The following is a 15,577-nucleotide window of genomic DNA, read 5'->3' on the forward strand; positions in this document are numbered from 1 at the left end:
CTGGGTGTTGTTGATAAACGGTTTTTCGCCTTGCATAGGAGAGTTTTAACTTGCACTTACAGATGTAGCGAGCAACTGTAGTTACTGACAGTGGGTTTCTGAAGTGTTCCTGAGCCCATGTGGTGATATCCTTTACACACTGATGTCGCTTGTTGATGCAGTAAAGCCTGAGGGAATCGAAGGTCACGGGCTTAGCTGCTTACGTGCAGTGATTTCTCCAGATTCTCTGAACCCTTTGATGATATTACGGAGCGTAGATGGTGAAATCCCTAAATTCCTTGCAATAGCTTGTTTGAGAAATGTTGTTCTTAAACAATTTGCTCACGCATTTGTTGACAAAGTGGTGACCCTCGCCCCATCCTTGTTTGTGAATGACTGAGCATTTCATGGAATCTACTTTTATACCCAATCATGGCACCCACCTGTTCCCAATTAGCCTGCACACCTGTGGGATGTTCCAAATAAGTGTTTGATGAGCATTCCTCAACTTTATCAGTATTTATTGCCACCTTTCCCAACTTCTTTGTCACGTGTTGCTGGCATCAAATTCTAAAGTTAATGATTATTTGCAAAAAAAAAAAAAATGTTTATGAGTTTGAACATCAAATATGTTGTCTTTGTAGCATATTCAACTGAATATGGGTTGAAAATGATTTGCAAATCATTGTATTCCGTTTATATTTACATCTAACACAATTTCCCAACTCATATGGAAACGGGGTTTGTAGACTTAAGACTTAGACAAAGTTTAATGATCCACAAGGGAAATTGTTCCACACAGTAGCTCAGTTACAATGATGGAAAGTGTAAGGATGGAAAGGCATTGGCCACTACAGACTGATAATATCTCCAACAGCTTGCTGCACACATTAAAGGGGAACATTATCACAATTTCAGAATAGTTAAAACCATTAAAAATCAGTTCCCAGTGGCTTATTTTATTTTTCAAAGTTTTTTTCAAAATTTTACCCATCACGCAATATCCCTAAAAAAAGCTTCAAAGTGCCTGATTTTAACCACCCGTCCATTTTCCTGTGACGTCACATAGTGATGCCAACACAAACCATACTTGCCAACCCTCCCGGAGAGACTCCCGAAATTCAGCCCCTCTACCGAAAACCTCCCGGGACAAATTTTCTCCCGAAAATCTCCCGAAATTCAGGCGGAGCTGGAAGCCACGCCCCCTCCAGCTCCATGCGGACCTGAGTGACGTCAGGTGCGCAACACCACGTAAATCGTTGGCCAACCAAAAAGTAACCCCAGTACGCTATAGCCAACATTCACCAGGAGATGGCAACAGACAAACATAGATCACTCTATTACATTCCTCCCCTTTTAGAAATGTATAGAAGTTACTCAAAATAAATAAACAACCCAACCAAAAAATGCAGCAGCTCGATTAAAAAACTGTACTTAAGCCACATTCTTTTCTTTTTTTTTTTTAGTACTGAACTCTTAACCCTCATTTGTAAAAAAAAAAATAACATGCTTATTATACAAACAGTATTTGTACACCTTTAACACAGATTTTTATACTGTCTTCAGAGATTCCGTTTTTTTGGTGGTACTCGAAACCTTTCTGGGTACCTGCGAAAGGGTGTTCAGCATGGTTAGAAAAATAGTGACAGAGAATAGAACAAGGATGGACAATTCAACCCTTAACTCAACAATGAGTAGATGAGTGTTATGTGTGTGTATATGTGTAAATAAATAAACACTGAAATTCAAGTATTTCTTTTTTTATATATATATATATATATATATATATATATATATATATATATATATATATATATATATAATAAAATAAATATATATATAGCTAGAATTCATTGAAAGTCAAGTATTTCTTATAATATATATATATATATATATATATATATATATATATATATATATATATATATATATATATATATATTATAAGAAATACTTGACTTTCAATGAATATATATATATATATATATATATATATATATATATATATAAGAAATACTTGACTTTCAATGAATTCTAGCTATATATATATATATTTATTTTATTATATATATATATATATATATATATATATATATTCGCTTACTAGAGATGCGCGGTTTGCGGACAGAACCGCGGAGTCCGCGGATTATCCGCGGGTCGGGCGGTTGAAATAAAAAAAAATTAGATTTTAAATAGATTCAGGCGGGTGGCAGTTAAACCAATTCGGAAATATATATACATAGTTAAATGTTGTTACCCACATATATTGAAAGTCAAGTATTTCTTATATATATATATATATATATATATATATATATATATATATATATATATATATATATATATATATATAAGAAATACTTGACTTTCAATGAATTCTAGCTATATATATATATTTATTTTATTATATATATATATATATATAAAAGAAATACTTGAATTTCAGTGTTCATTTATTTACACATATACACACACATAACACTCATCTACTCATTGTTGAGTTAAGGGTTGAATTTTCCATCCTTGTTCTATTCTCTGTCACTATTTTTCTAACCATGCTGAACACCCTTTCGCAGGCAGGTACCCAGATATATATATATATATATATATATTTATATATATATATATATATATATATATATGAAATACTTATCTTGGTGAATTCTAGCTGTAAATATACTCCTCCCCTCTTAGCCCCGCCACCCAACCACGCCCCCCAGCCCCCACACCCCACCTCCCGAAATCGGAGGTCTCGAGGTTGGCAAGTATGACTCAAACAAATATGGCGCATAGAACAGCAAGCTATAGCGACATTAGCTCGGATTCAGACTCGGATTTCAGCGGCTTAAGCGATTCAACAGATTACGCATGTATTGAAACGGATGGTTGTAGTGTGGAGGCAGGTAGCGAAAACGAAATTGAAGAAGAAACTGAAGCTATTGAGCCATATCGGTTTGAACCGTATGCAAGCGAAACCGACGAAAACGACACGAGAGAAAGCGAGGACGAATTCGGCGATCGCCTTCTAACCAACGATTGGTATGTGTTTGTTTGGCATTAAAGGAAACTAACAACTATGAACTAGGTTTACAGCATATGAAATACATTTGGCAACAACATGCACTTTGAGAGTGCAGACAGCCCAATTTTCATCAATTAATATATTCTGTAGACATACCCTCATCCGCGCTCTTTTCCTGAAAGCTGATCTGTCCAGTTTTGGAGTTGATGTCAGCAGGCCAGGGAAGCTAGGGTCGATATTCTTCTCTTGATCATCTTCAGTGGCATAAGGGACGGTGTGAGCCAAGACATCCAGGGGGTTTAGCTCGCTCGTCTGCGGGAACAAACCGCTTGCCGTGCTACCGAGGTCCTTTGTCCCTGAATTGCTCACACACTCCGGCAGATTCAATGGGGGTCTGGCGGCAGATTTCTTTGACTTTATGGTTGGAAATGCATCTGCTTTGAGTGTCGCAGGATATCCACACATTCTTGCCATCTCTGTCGTAGCATAGCTTTCGTCGGTAAAGTGCGCGGAACAAACGTCCAATTTCTTGCCACTTTCGCATCTTTGGGCCACTGGTGCAACTTGAATCATTCCCTGTTGGTGTTGTTACACCCTCCGACAACACACCGACGAGGCATGATGTCTCCAAAGTACGGAAAACGGTCGAAAAAACGGAAAATAACAGAGCTGATTTGGCTCGGTGTTTGAGAAAATGGCGGATTGCTTCCCGATGTGACGTCACAACCGAGAGCGAATAATAGAAAGGCGTTTAATTCGCCAAAATTCACCCATTTAGAGTTCGGAAGTCGGTTAAAAAAATATATGGTCTTTTTTCTGCAACATCAAGGTATATATTGACGCTTACTAGAGATGCGCGGTTTGCGGACACAACCGCGGATTATCCGCGGGTCGGGCGGTTGAAAAAAAAAAAAAATTAGATTTTATCCGCGGGTCGGGTCGGGCGGTTGAAATAAAAAAAAATTACATTTTAAATAGATTCAGGCGGGTGGCAGTTAAACCAATTGGGAAATATATATACATAGTTAAATGTTGTTACCCACATACGAAAAACCAGCAGGCACCTGCAGCATATGCCACAACAGAAGAAAAAAAAAAAAGAGATGGACACTTTTACGGAGCGGAGAAGGGACGCCTCGCCGGGGTCCGGGACCGAGGCCCCTTCCCCCGAGAGGGCCCCACCGGGAGCCGTAGCTGAGGTGATCCGCGAGAAGGGCCCGACGCACGTCCAGGGTCACCACCGCGCCCGACCGCACCGACACCCCGCCTCGTCCGCCTTCGCCGCGGCCGGCCACCCCCGTGGCCGGGGGCTCGTAACAGGGGTCACTCCGCGCGCTCCGCCCGCGCAGCTTACCTGCCCGCCACCCCCGTGGCCGGGGGCTCGTAACAGGGGTCGCTCCGCCCGCGCAGCTTACCTGCCCGCCACCCCCGTTGCCGGGGGCGCGTAACAGGGGTCACTCCGCGCGCAGTGCGCTCACGAAAGGGGTGGGGCTCACCCTGGTGAGCCGAGTGGGCCACTTTTGGTAAGCAGAACTGGCGCTGCGGGATGAACCGAACGCCGGGTTAAGGCGCCCGATGCCGACGCTCATCAGACCCCAGAAAAGGTGTTGGTTGATATAGACAGCAGGACGGTGGCCATGGAAGTCGGAACCCGCTAAGGAGTGTGTAACAACCCACCTGCCGAATCAACTAGCCCTGAAAATGGATGGCGCTGGAGCGTCGGGCCCATACCCGGCCGTCGCCGGCAGCGAGAGCCGCGAGGGCTAGGCCGCGACGAGTAGGATGGCCGCCGCGGTGCGCGCTGAAGCCTCGGGCGCGAGCCCGGGTGGAGCCGCCGCGGGTGCGAGGGACATCGCACCTCCATGCGCTTGGTGGTGCGCTCAGCGCGGCTCCCAGATGATTGCGCACTGGTGTGCGTCTGTGCCGTGACAGCGTGGCACGCATTGAATGTCTCTGCGACATTGGATCAGTCTCCTTTCTTCAACAGGCAAAAGCTTTATAACCTCACTAATGCCTTGCATCGTCTATATTAGATATATAACAACGGGCGGGTGCGGGTGCGGTTTTGATTAAATGTTACATCGGGTGGATGGTGGATGGTTGACGACTTTTGTGATGCGGTTGCGGATGAAATAATTGCCTATCCGCGCATCTCTAACGCTTACATAGGTCTGGTGATAATGTTCCCCTTTAAAGGACCTAAGCTTCCTCAGGAACAAGAGTCTGCTCATGCCCTTCTTGTAAACAGCTTTGCAGTTGTCCTTCCAGTCCAGTCTGCTGTTTAAGTGGACTCCCAGGTACTTGTACTGCCACCTCCCGGCCCTGGATCTTAATGGGCTCCACCGGGGTCACTCTCTTCCTGAAGTCGATGACCAGCTCCTTGGTCTTGTCCACATTAAGGAGCAGATGGTTGGCCTGAGGTATCTGAGGTGTACAGGGCCAAGTATCTGAGGTGTACAGGGCCAAGTATCTGAGGTGTACAGGGTGAAGTATCTGAGGTGTACAGGGTGAAGTATCTGAGGTGTACAGGGCGAAGTATCTGAGGTGTACAGGGCCAAGTATCTGAGGTGTACAGGGCCAAGTATCTGAGGTGTACAGGGCCAAGTATCTGAGGTGTACAGGGCCAAGTATCTGAGGTGTACAGGGCCAAGTATCTGAGGTGTACAGGGCCAAGTATCTGAGGTGTACAGGGTGAAGTATCTGAGGTGTACAGGGCGAAGTATCTGAGGTGTACAGGGCCAAGTATCTGAGGTGTACAGGGCCAAGTATCTGAGGTGTACAGGGTGAAGTATCTGAGGTGTACAGGGCCAAGTATCTGAGGTGTACAGGGTGAAGTATCTGAGGTGTACAGGGCCAAGTATCTGAGGTGTACAGGGCGAAGTATCTGAGGTGTACAGGGCGAAGTATCTGAGGTGTACAGGGCCAAGTATCTGAGGTGTACAGGGTGAAGTATCCGACCCCAGTCACACAAACTAGGGCCTGTCAGACAAGTCATCCGTGATCCAGGAGACAATGGATGAACTGACACTCATCCTGAGCAACTTGTCACTCATCAGAATTGTCTGAATGGTGTTAAAGGCACTGGAGAAACCAAAGAACATGATCCTCACAGAGCCCCGCCCACCATCCAGGTGAGAGTGAGCATGATAGATAACAGCATGGTCCACTCCTACATGGAGCTGATATGCAAACTGTAGAGCAGGGGTCTGCAACCTGCGGCTCTTTGATCACTCTGATGCGGCTCAGCTGCATACTTGCCGACCCTCCGATTTTTCCGGGAGGTTTCCGGATTTCAGTGCCTCTCCCGGTGCAAACATTCCTCAGATTTTCACCCAGACAACAATATTCAGGGCGTGCCGTGATGGCACTGCCTTTAACGTCCTCTACAACATGTCGTCGCATCCGCTTTTACGCCATGCTATCTACGTGCCGGCACCGGTCACATGTAGTATGTGGCCTCTGCTTACACACGTAAGCCATACAGGTTACACTGAGGGTTGTGATATAAACAACTTTAACACTCTTAGTAATATGCGCCACACTGTGAACCCACACCAAACAAGAATGACAAACATATTTCGGGAGAACATCTGCACTGTAACACAACATAAACACAACAGAACAAATACCCAGAATCCCATGCATCCTTAACTCTTCCGGGCTACAGGGCAACAGGTCTGAAGTCGTTCGAGCCCGATGGGATGTGCTTCTTGGGCACCGGCACTATGCAGGATGTGTTCCATAGCGCTGGTATCCGTTTTAGCTTCAGACTCAGGTTGAAGATGAAGTGCAGGATCTCAGTTAGCTGAGCTGTGTTGTTTACAGTCACGTTTACCATATTTTTAACACATAAATGAAATCAAATAATTATTAATTGACTTTTTGTTTTCGTGTTGAATGCTGCTGCAATATTATCGCTGAACATATATCATTTTGGTTGCATTTACATATTTACGTCTCCGCTCGGGATGGTGTCCTGCTGGCCCCACTATGGACTGGACTCTTACTATTATGTTGGATCCACTATGGACTGGACTCTCACAATATTATGTCAGACCCACTCGACATCCATTGCTTTCGGTCTCCCCTAGAGGGGGGGGGGTTACCCACATATGCGGTCCTCTCCAAGGTTTCTCATAGTCATTCACATCGACGTCCCACTGGGGTGAGTTTTTCCTTGCCCTTATGTGGGCTTTGTACCAAGGATGTCGTTGTGGCTTGTGCAGCCCTTTGAGACACTTGTGATTTAGGGCTATATAAATAAAGATTGATTGATTGATTGATTGATATTTAGAGTCACTTAATTCAAATAAATGAATACTGTAGTGTTGATTTTTACATGAAGCAATTTTTATGCTTGAATAAATTAAATCAACTAAATTAATGTGCCTTTTTATGTTACATCAAGGTCAAATTATTTTACTTTTTTTGCCCTTTTTTTATGGAAATTGCTACTGTAATGTTATATAATGTGAACAAATATCAATTCAGTTCTATTTACAAAATGTGTATACAGTACCATAAACAATTGTCAGTTACTTTTATTTCATTTTTTAATTTTTCCACTATTAAAGGCCTACTGAAACCCACTACTACCGACCACGCAGTCTGATAGTTTATATATCAATGATGAAATCTTAACATTGCAACACATGCCAATACTAAAGTGCAATTTTAAATTTTGCACGAAATATCCTGCTGAAAACGTCTCGGTATGATGACGTCGGCGCGTGTCGTCACGGATTGTAGAGGACATTTTGGGACAGCATGGTGGCCAGCTATTAAGTCGTCTGTTTTCATCGCGAAATTCCACAGTATTCTGGACATCTGCGTTGGTGAATCTTTTGCAATTTGTTCAATGAACAATGGAGACGGCGAAGAAGAAAGCTGTAGGTGGGAAGCGGTGTATTGCGGCCGGCATGCAGCAACACAAACACGGCCAGCGTTTCATTGTTTACATTCCCGGAAGATGACAGTCAAGCTTTACCATTGGCCTGTGGAGAACTGGGACGACAGAGACTCTTACCAGGAGGACTTTGAGTTGGATACGCAGACACGGTACCGTGAGTACGCTTCCAAACATTTGATCGCTTGCCCGTACGTGCGTGCCGCTATGTGCATGTCACGTACGTAACTTTGGGGAAATATATGTGCTGTATGAACTTTGGGGAGGTGAACGGTACTTTGGGCTGTGGGATTGAGTGTGTTGTGCAGGTGTTTGAGTTGTATGGACGGGAGGGGGGAGGTGTTTGTTATGCGGGATTAATTTGTGGCATATTAAATATAAGCCTGGTTGTGTTGTGGCTAATAGAGTATATATATGTCTTGTGTTTATTTACTGTTTTAGTCATTCCCAGCTGAATATCAGGTCCCACCCGCCTCTCACAGCATCTTCCCTATCTGAATCGCTCCCACTGCCCTCTAGTCCTTCACTCTCACTTTCCTCATCCACAAATCTTTCATCCTCGCTCAAATTAATGGGGAAATCGTCGCTTTCTCGGTCCGAATCGCTCTCGCTGCTGGTGGCCATGATTGTAAACAATGTGCGGATGTGACGTCACGCTACTCGTCTGCTACTTCCGGTACAGTCAAGCCTTTTTTATCAGCGACCAAAAGTTGCGAACTTTATCGTCGATGTTCTCTACTAAATCCTTTCAGCAAAAACATGGCAATATCGCAAAATGATCAAGTATGTCACATAGTCATATGTGAGTCATACCAAAGACTATAAAAATGGGACCCATTACCTCCCTGCTTGGCACTCAGCATCAAGGGTTGGAATTGGGGGTTAAATCACCAAAATGATTCCCGGGCGCGGCCACCGCTGCTGCCCACTGCTCCCCTCACCTCCCAGGGGGTGATCAAGGGTGATGGGTCAAATGCAGAGAATAATCTCGCCACACCTAGTGTGTGTGTGACAATCATTGGTACTTTAACTTTAACTTTAACATAGTAGTATTAATAGTTTTAATTCATTTGCCGATTCGTATGTTTCAATAGATTAAAGAAATACAATCAATTGATATATTTGCCCTTTTAATGCGCTTTATTTACATCAAGGCTACAATTTAGTTCTGATAATTGTTATTGTAATATTATCCAAAAAAAATCACATGATCATTTCTGTTTGATTCCATTTACAAAAATTCTAAATACTATTTATAACCAAGTTTATTTAAAAAATATTAGTTGAAAATATTGATATTTTTGGTTTATTTAGCGATTTTTTATGCTCAAATAAATAAATGGAACTAATTAATTTGCACTTTAAATGTATTTTATCCTACATCAAGGCTAAAATTATTTGCCTTATTTCACTTTTTTTCTGGTAATTTCCACTGTACTTTTTTTTATAAATGAACCCCATGAAGAGATATCAGTTTGCTTCCTTTCATAAAAATGTCTATAATTTATTTTGTATATTACTTTAAAAAAAAAAATACAACTACTAATATCCATTTAATTCCAATGATATAATGTATGTATATTAGTCACTTGTATTAGTTTTTTTAAATGCAGAAATAAACATATACAGTAATCTAAAAAACATATAAAATCATTTGATCATTTTATCATTTCTGTTTTTTTCTTTCATATTGACACTGCCAATCATTTTAAAAGCATTTTAAGCATCTTTACCGCCTTTTTATGAATATTCCGAGCCAGTGAAGTGCTTCCAATGTAATCCCAGTCATTATATTCTGTATATTTTGTATTTTGTAGTCATCTTGGCTGCAAATGAGTCACAGCTAAGGGGGAGTACGTAAACGATCGTCTTTTTACACTTAGAGCCGACCTCAAGGAGATAGTTAGAATGCATTGTTACTTAGGATGCAATAGTGCCACCCAGTGAGGCTTTAACATCAACACATTGGAAGTACAGTGGCCCTCAGAGACCCAAATAATGAATATTCATGAACTAATCATTAAGAAAAATAAAATGTTACATGATTGTATCTTATTAAATATCTATTAATTTAGAAAAAATATTGCACTATAAATCATGTTTTTCAAGTGCCTTATTTTAGTTTTAACTTTTATTTTTAGTTTCTCTAATATTCATATACATTACTACTGTATATAATTATTTTAAAATATTTATTTAAAAACAGTACATTATATACGGTATATAATATTTATGTAAGGCAACAGAAAAACACCCATACGTTATAATTAAATTAGTAATGTATGCATGATATCAGAAAAATGACAGTAAATAAATAAACAAATGTCAAATAAATGTGTTAATATATTTTTTTCAAATAGCAAAAAAATAATTAGAATGAACAAAAAAAAATTAAATAGCGGTATAAAAATATTATATTCATAAGAGTAAAATAACAAGTGGGTAAAAAATAAACTACAAAATATTTTTGTGTTAAATCAATGCAATGTATCATTAGTTTTTTCTAATATACATATACTATATTACTGTATATAATTATTTTTAAATATTTAATTAAAAAACAGTACATTATATTTACGTAAGGCAACAGAAAAACACCCATACGTTGTAATTAAATTAGTCATGTATGCATGATATCAGAAAAATGACAGTAAATAAATAAACAAATGTCAAATAAATGTGTTAATATATTTTTTTCAAATAGCAAAAAAATAATTAGAATGAACAAAACATTTTTAAATAGCGGTATAAAAATATTATATTCATAAGAGTAAAATAACAAGTGGGTAAAAAATAAACTACAAAATATTTTTGTGTTAAATCAATGCTAAATCAATGCAATGTATCATTAGTTTTTTCTAATATACATATACATTATTACTGTATATAATTATTTTTAAATATTTAATTAAAAAACAGTATATTATATTTACGTAAGGCATCAGAAAAACACCCATACGTTATAATTAAATTAGTCATGTATGCATGATATCAGAAAAATGACAGTAAATAAATAAACAAATGTCAAATAAATGTGTTCATATATTTTTTTCAAATAGCAAAAAAAATAATTAGAATAAACAAATTTGTTTTAAATAGCGGTATAAAAATATTATATTCATAATAGTAAAATATGTGGGTAAAAAATAAACTACAAAATATTTCTGTGTTAAATCAATGCAATGTATAATTAGTTTTTCTAATATTCATATACTTTACTGTATATAATTATTTTTAAATATTTAATTTAAAAACTACATTATATACGATATATAATATTTACGTAAGGAAACAGAAAAACACCCATACGTTATAATTAAATTAGTCATGTATGCATGATATCAGAAAAATGACAGTAAATAAACAAATGTCAAATAAATGTGTTAATATATTTTTTTCAAATAGCAAAAAAAAAAAAGAATGAACAAAACATTTTTAAATAGCGGTATAAAAATATTATATTCATAATAGTAAAATAACAAGTGGGTAAAAAATAAACTACAAAATATTTCTGTGTTAAATCAATGCAATGTATCATTAGTTCTTCTAATATTCATACACAATATTACTGTATATAATTATTTTTAAATATTTAATTAAAAAACAGTACATTATATTTACGTAAGGCTACAGAAAAACACCCATACGTTATAATTAAATTAGTCATGTATGCATGATATCAGAAAAATGACAGTAAATAAATAAACAAATGTCAAATAAATGTGTTAATATATTTTTTCCAAATAGCAAAAAAATAATTAGAATGAACAAAACATTTTTAAATAGCGGTATAAAAATATTATATTCATAATAGTAAAATAACAAGTGGGTAAAAAATAAACTACAACATATTTCTGTGTTAAATCAATGCAATGTATCATTAGTTCTTCTAATATTCATACACATTATTACTGTATATAATTATTTTTAAATATTTAATTAAAAAAACAGTACATTATATTTACGTAAGGAAACAGAAAAACACCCATACTTATAATTAAATTAGTCATGTATGCATGATATCAGAAAAATGACAGTAAATAAATAAACAAATGTCAAATAAATGTGTTAATATATTTTTTTCAAATAGTAAAAAAAATAATTAGAATGAACAATTTTTTTTTAAATAGCGGTATAAAAATATTATATTCATAAGAGTAAAATAACAAGTGGGTAAAAAATAAACTACAAAATATTTTTGTTAAATCAATGCAATGTATCATTAGTTTTTTCTAATATACATATGCATTATTACTGTATATAATTATTTTTAAATATTTAATTAAAAAACAGTACATTATATTTACGTAAGGCAACAGAAAAACACCCATACGATATAATTAAATTAGTCATGTATGCATGATATCAGAAAAATGACAGTAAATAAATGTCAAATAAATGTGTTAATATATTTTTTTCAAATAGTAAAAAAAAAATTAGAATGAACAATTTTTTTTTTTTAAATAGCGGTATAAAAATATTATATTCATAATAGTAGAATAACAAATGGGTAAAAAATTAACTACAAAATATTTCTGTGTTAAATCAATGCAATGTATCATTAGTTCTTCTAATATTCATACACAATATTACTGTATATAATTATTTTTAAATAATTAAAAAAAACAATACATTATATACGGTATATAATATTTACGTAAGGAAACAGAAAAACACCCATACGTAAAATGTGTTAATCTATTTTTTTCAAATAGCAAAAAAATAATTAGAATGAACAAAAAAAAAATTAAATAGCGGTATAAAAATATTATATTCATAAGAGTAAAATAACAAGTGGGTAAAAAATAAACTACAAAATATTTCTGTGTTAAATCAATGCAATGTATCACTAGTTTTTTCTAATATACATATACATTATTGCTGTATAAAATTATTTTTAAATATTTAATTAAAAAACAGTACATTATATTTACGTAAGGCAACAGAAAAACACCCATACATTATAATTAAATTAGTCATGTATGCATGATATCAGAAAAATGACAGTAAATAAATAAACAAATGTCAAATAAATGTGTTAATATATTTTTTTCAAATAGCAAAAAAAAGAAAAAAAGAATGAACAAAACATTTTTAAATAGCGGTATAAAAATATATTCATAATAGTAAAATAACAAGTGGGTAAAACAAACTACAAAATATTTTTGTGTTAAATCAATGAAATGTATCATTAGTTTTTTCTAATATACATATACATTATTACTGAATATAATTATTTTTAAATATTAATTAAAAAACAGCAGATTATATTTACGTAAGGAAACAGAAAAACACCGATACGTTATAATTAAATTAGTCATGTATGCATGATATCAGAAAAATGACAGTAAATAAATTAACAAATGTCAAATAAATGTGTTAAATTATTTTTTCAAATAGCAAAAAAAATAATTAGAATTAACAATTTTTTTTAAAATAGCAGTATAAAAATATTATACTCATAATAGTAAAATAACAAGTGGGTAAAAAATAAACCACAAAATATTTCTGTGTTAAATCAATGCAATGTATCATTAGTTCTTCTAATATTCATACACAATATTACTGTATATAATTATTTTTAAATATTAATTAAAAAACAGCACATTATATTTACGTAAGGCAACAGAAAAACACCCATACGTTATAATTAAATTAGTAATGTATGCATGATATCAGAAAAATGACAGTAAATAAATAAACATATGTCAAATAAATGTGTTAATATATTTTTTTCAAATAGCAAAAAAAAGAAAAAAAGAATGAACAAAACATTTTTAAATAGCGGTATAAAAATATATTCATAATAGTAAAATAACAAGTGGGTAAAACATAAACTACAAAATATTTTTGTGTTAAATCAATGAAATGTATCATTAGTTTTTTCTAATATACATATACATTATTACTGAATATAATTATTTTTAAATATTAATTAAAAAACAGCAGATTATATTTACGTAAGGAAACAGAAAAACACCCATACGTTATAATTAAATTAGTCATGTATGCATGATATCAGAAAAATGACAGTAAATAAATAAACAAATGTCAAATAAATGTGTTAATATATTTTTTTCAAATAGCAAAAAAATAATTAGAATGAACAAAAACAAATTAAATAGCGGTATAAAAATATTATATTCATAAGAGTAAAATAACAAGTGGGTAAAAAATAAACTACAAAATATTTCTGTGTTAAATCAATGCAATGTATCATTAGTTTTTTCTAATATTCATACACATTATTACTGTATATAATTATTTTTTAATATTTAATTAAAAAACAGCACATTATATTTACGTAAGGAAACAGAAAAACACCCATACTTATAATTAAATTAGTCATGTATGCATGATATCAGAAAAATGACAGTAAATAAATAAACAAATGTCAAATAAATGTGTTAATATATTTTTTTCAAATAGCAAAAAAAATAATTAGAATAAACAAATTTGTTTTAAATAGCGGTATAAAAATATTATATTCATAATAGTAAAATATGTGGGTAAAAAATAAACTACAAAATATTTCTGTGTTAAATCAATGCAATGTATCATTAGTTTTTCTAATATTCATATACAATATTACTGTATATAATTATTTTTAAATAATTAAAAAACAGTACATTATATACGATATATAATATTTACGTAAGGCAACAGAAAAACACCCATACGTTATAATTAAATTAGTCATGTATGCATGATATCAGAAAAATGACAGTAAATAAATAAATGTTAAATAAATGTTATATATTTTTTTCAAATAGCAAAAAAAAATTATTAGAATGAACAATCGTCAAATAAATGTGTTTTGTTTTTTTAAATATATTATATTCATAATAGTAAAATAACAAGTGGGTAAAACATAAACTACAAAGTATTTCTGTTTTAAATCAATGCATTATTACAATACATTACTGTATATAATTATTTTTAAATATTTAATTAAAAAACAGTACATTATATTTACATAAGGAAACAGAAAAACACCCATATGTTATAATTAAATTAGTCATGTATGCATGATATCAGAAAAATGACAGTAAATAAATTAACAAATGTCAAATAAATGTGTTAAAATATTTTTTCAAATAGCAAAAAAAATAATTAGAATGAACACATTTTTTTTAAATAGCAGTATAAAAATATTATACTCATAATAGTAAAATAACAAGTGGGTAAAAAAATAAACTACAAAATATTTCTGTGTTAAATCAATGCAATGTATCATTAGTTCTTCTAATATTCATACACAATATTACTGTATATAATTATTTTTAAATATTAATTAAAAAACAGCACATTATATTTACGTAAGGCAACAGACAAACACCCATACGTTATAATTAAATTAGTCATGTATGCATGATATCAGAAAAATGACAGTAAATAAATAAAGAAATGTCAAATAAATGTGTTAATATATTTTTTCCAAATAGCAAAAAAAATAATTAGAATGAACAATCATCAAATAAATGTCTTATTTTAAAAAAAAAATGTTATATTCATAATAGTACAATAACAAGTGGGTAAAACAAACTACAAAATATTTCTGTGTTAAATCAATGCAATGTATCATTAGTTCTAATATTCATATACATTATTACTGTATATACTTATTTTTAAATATTTAATTTACAAACAGTACATTATATACGGTATAT

Source organism: Nerophis lumbriciformis, linkage group LG24 (genome assembly GCF_033978685.3).
Source record: "Nerophis lumbriciformis linkage group LG24, RoL_Nlum_v2.1, whole genome shotgun sequence".
NCBI classification, from domain to species: domain Eukaryota; kingdom Metazoa; phylum Chordata; class Actinopteri; order Syngnathiformes; family Syngnathidae; genus Nerophis; species Nerophis lumbriciformis.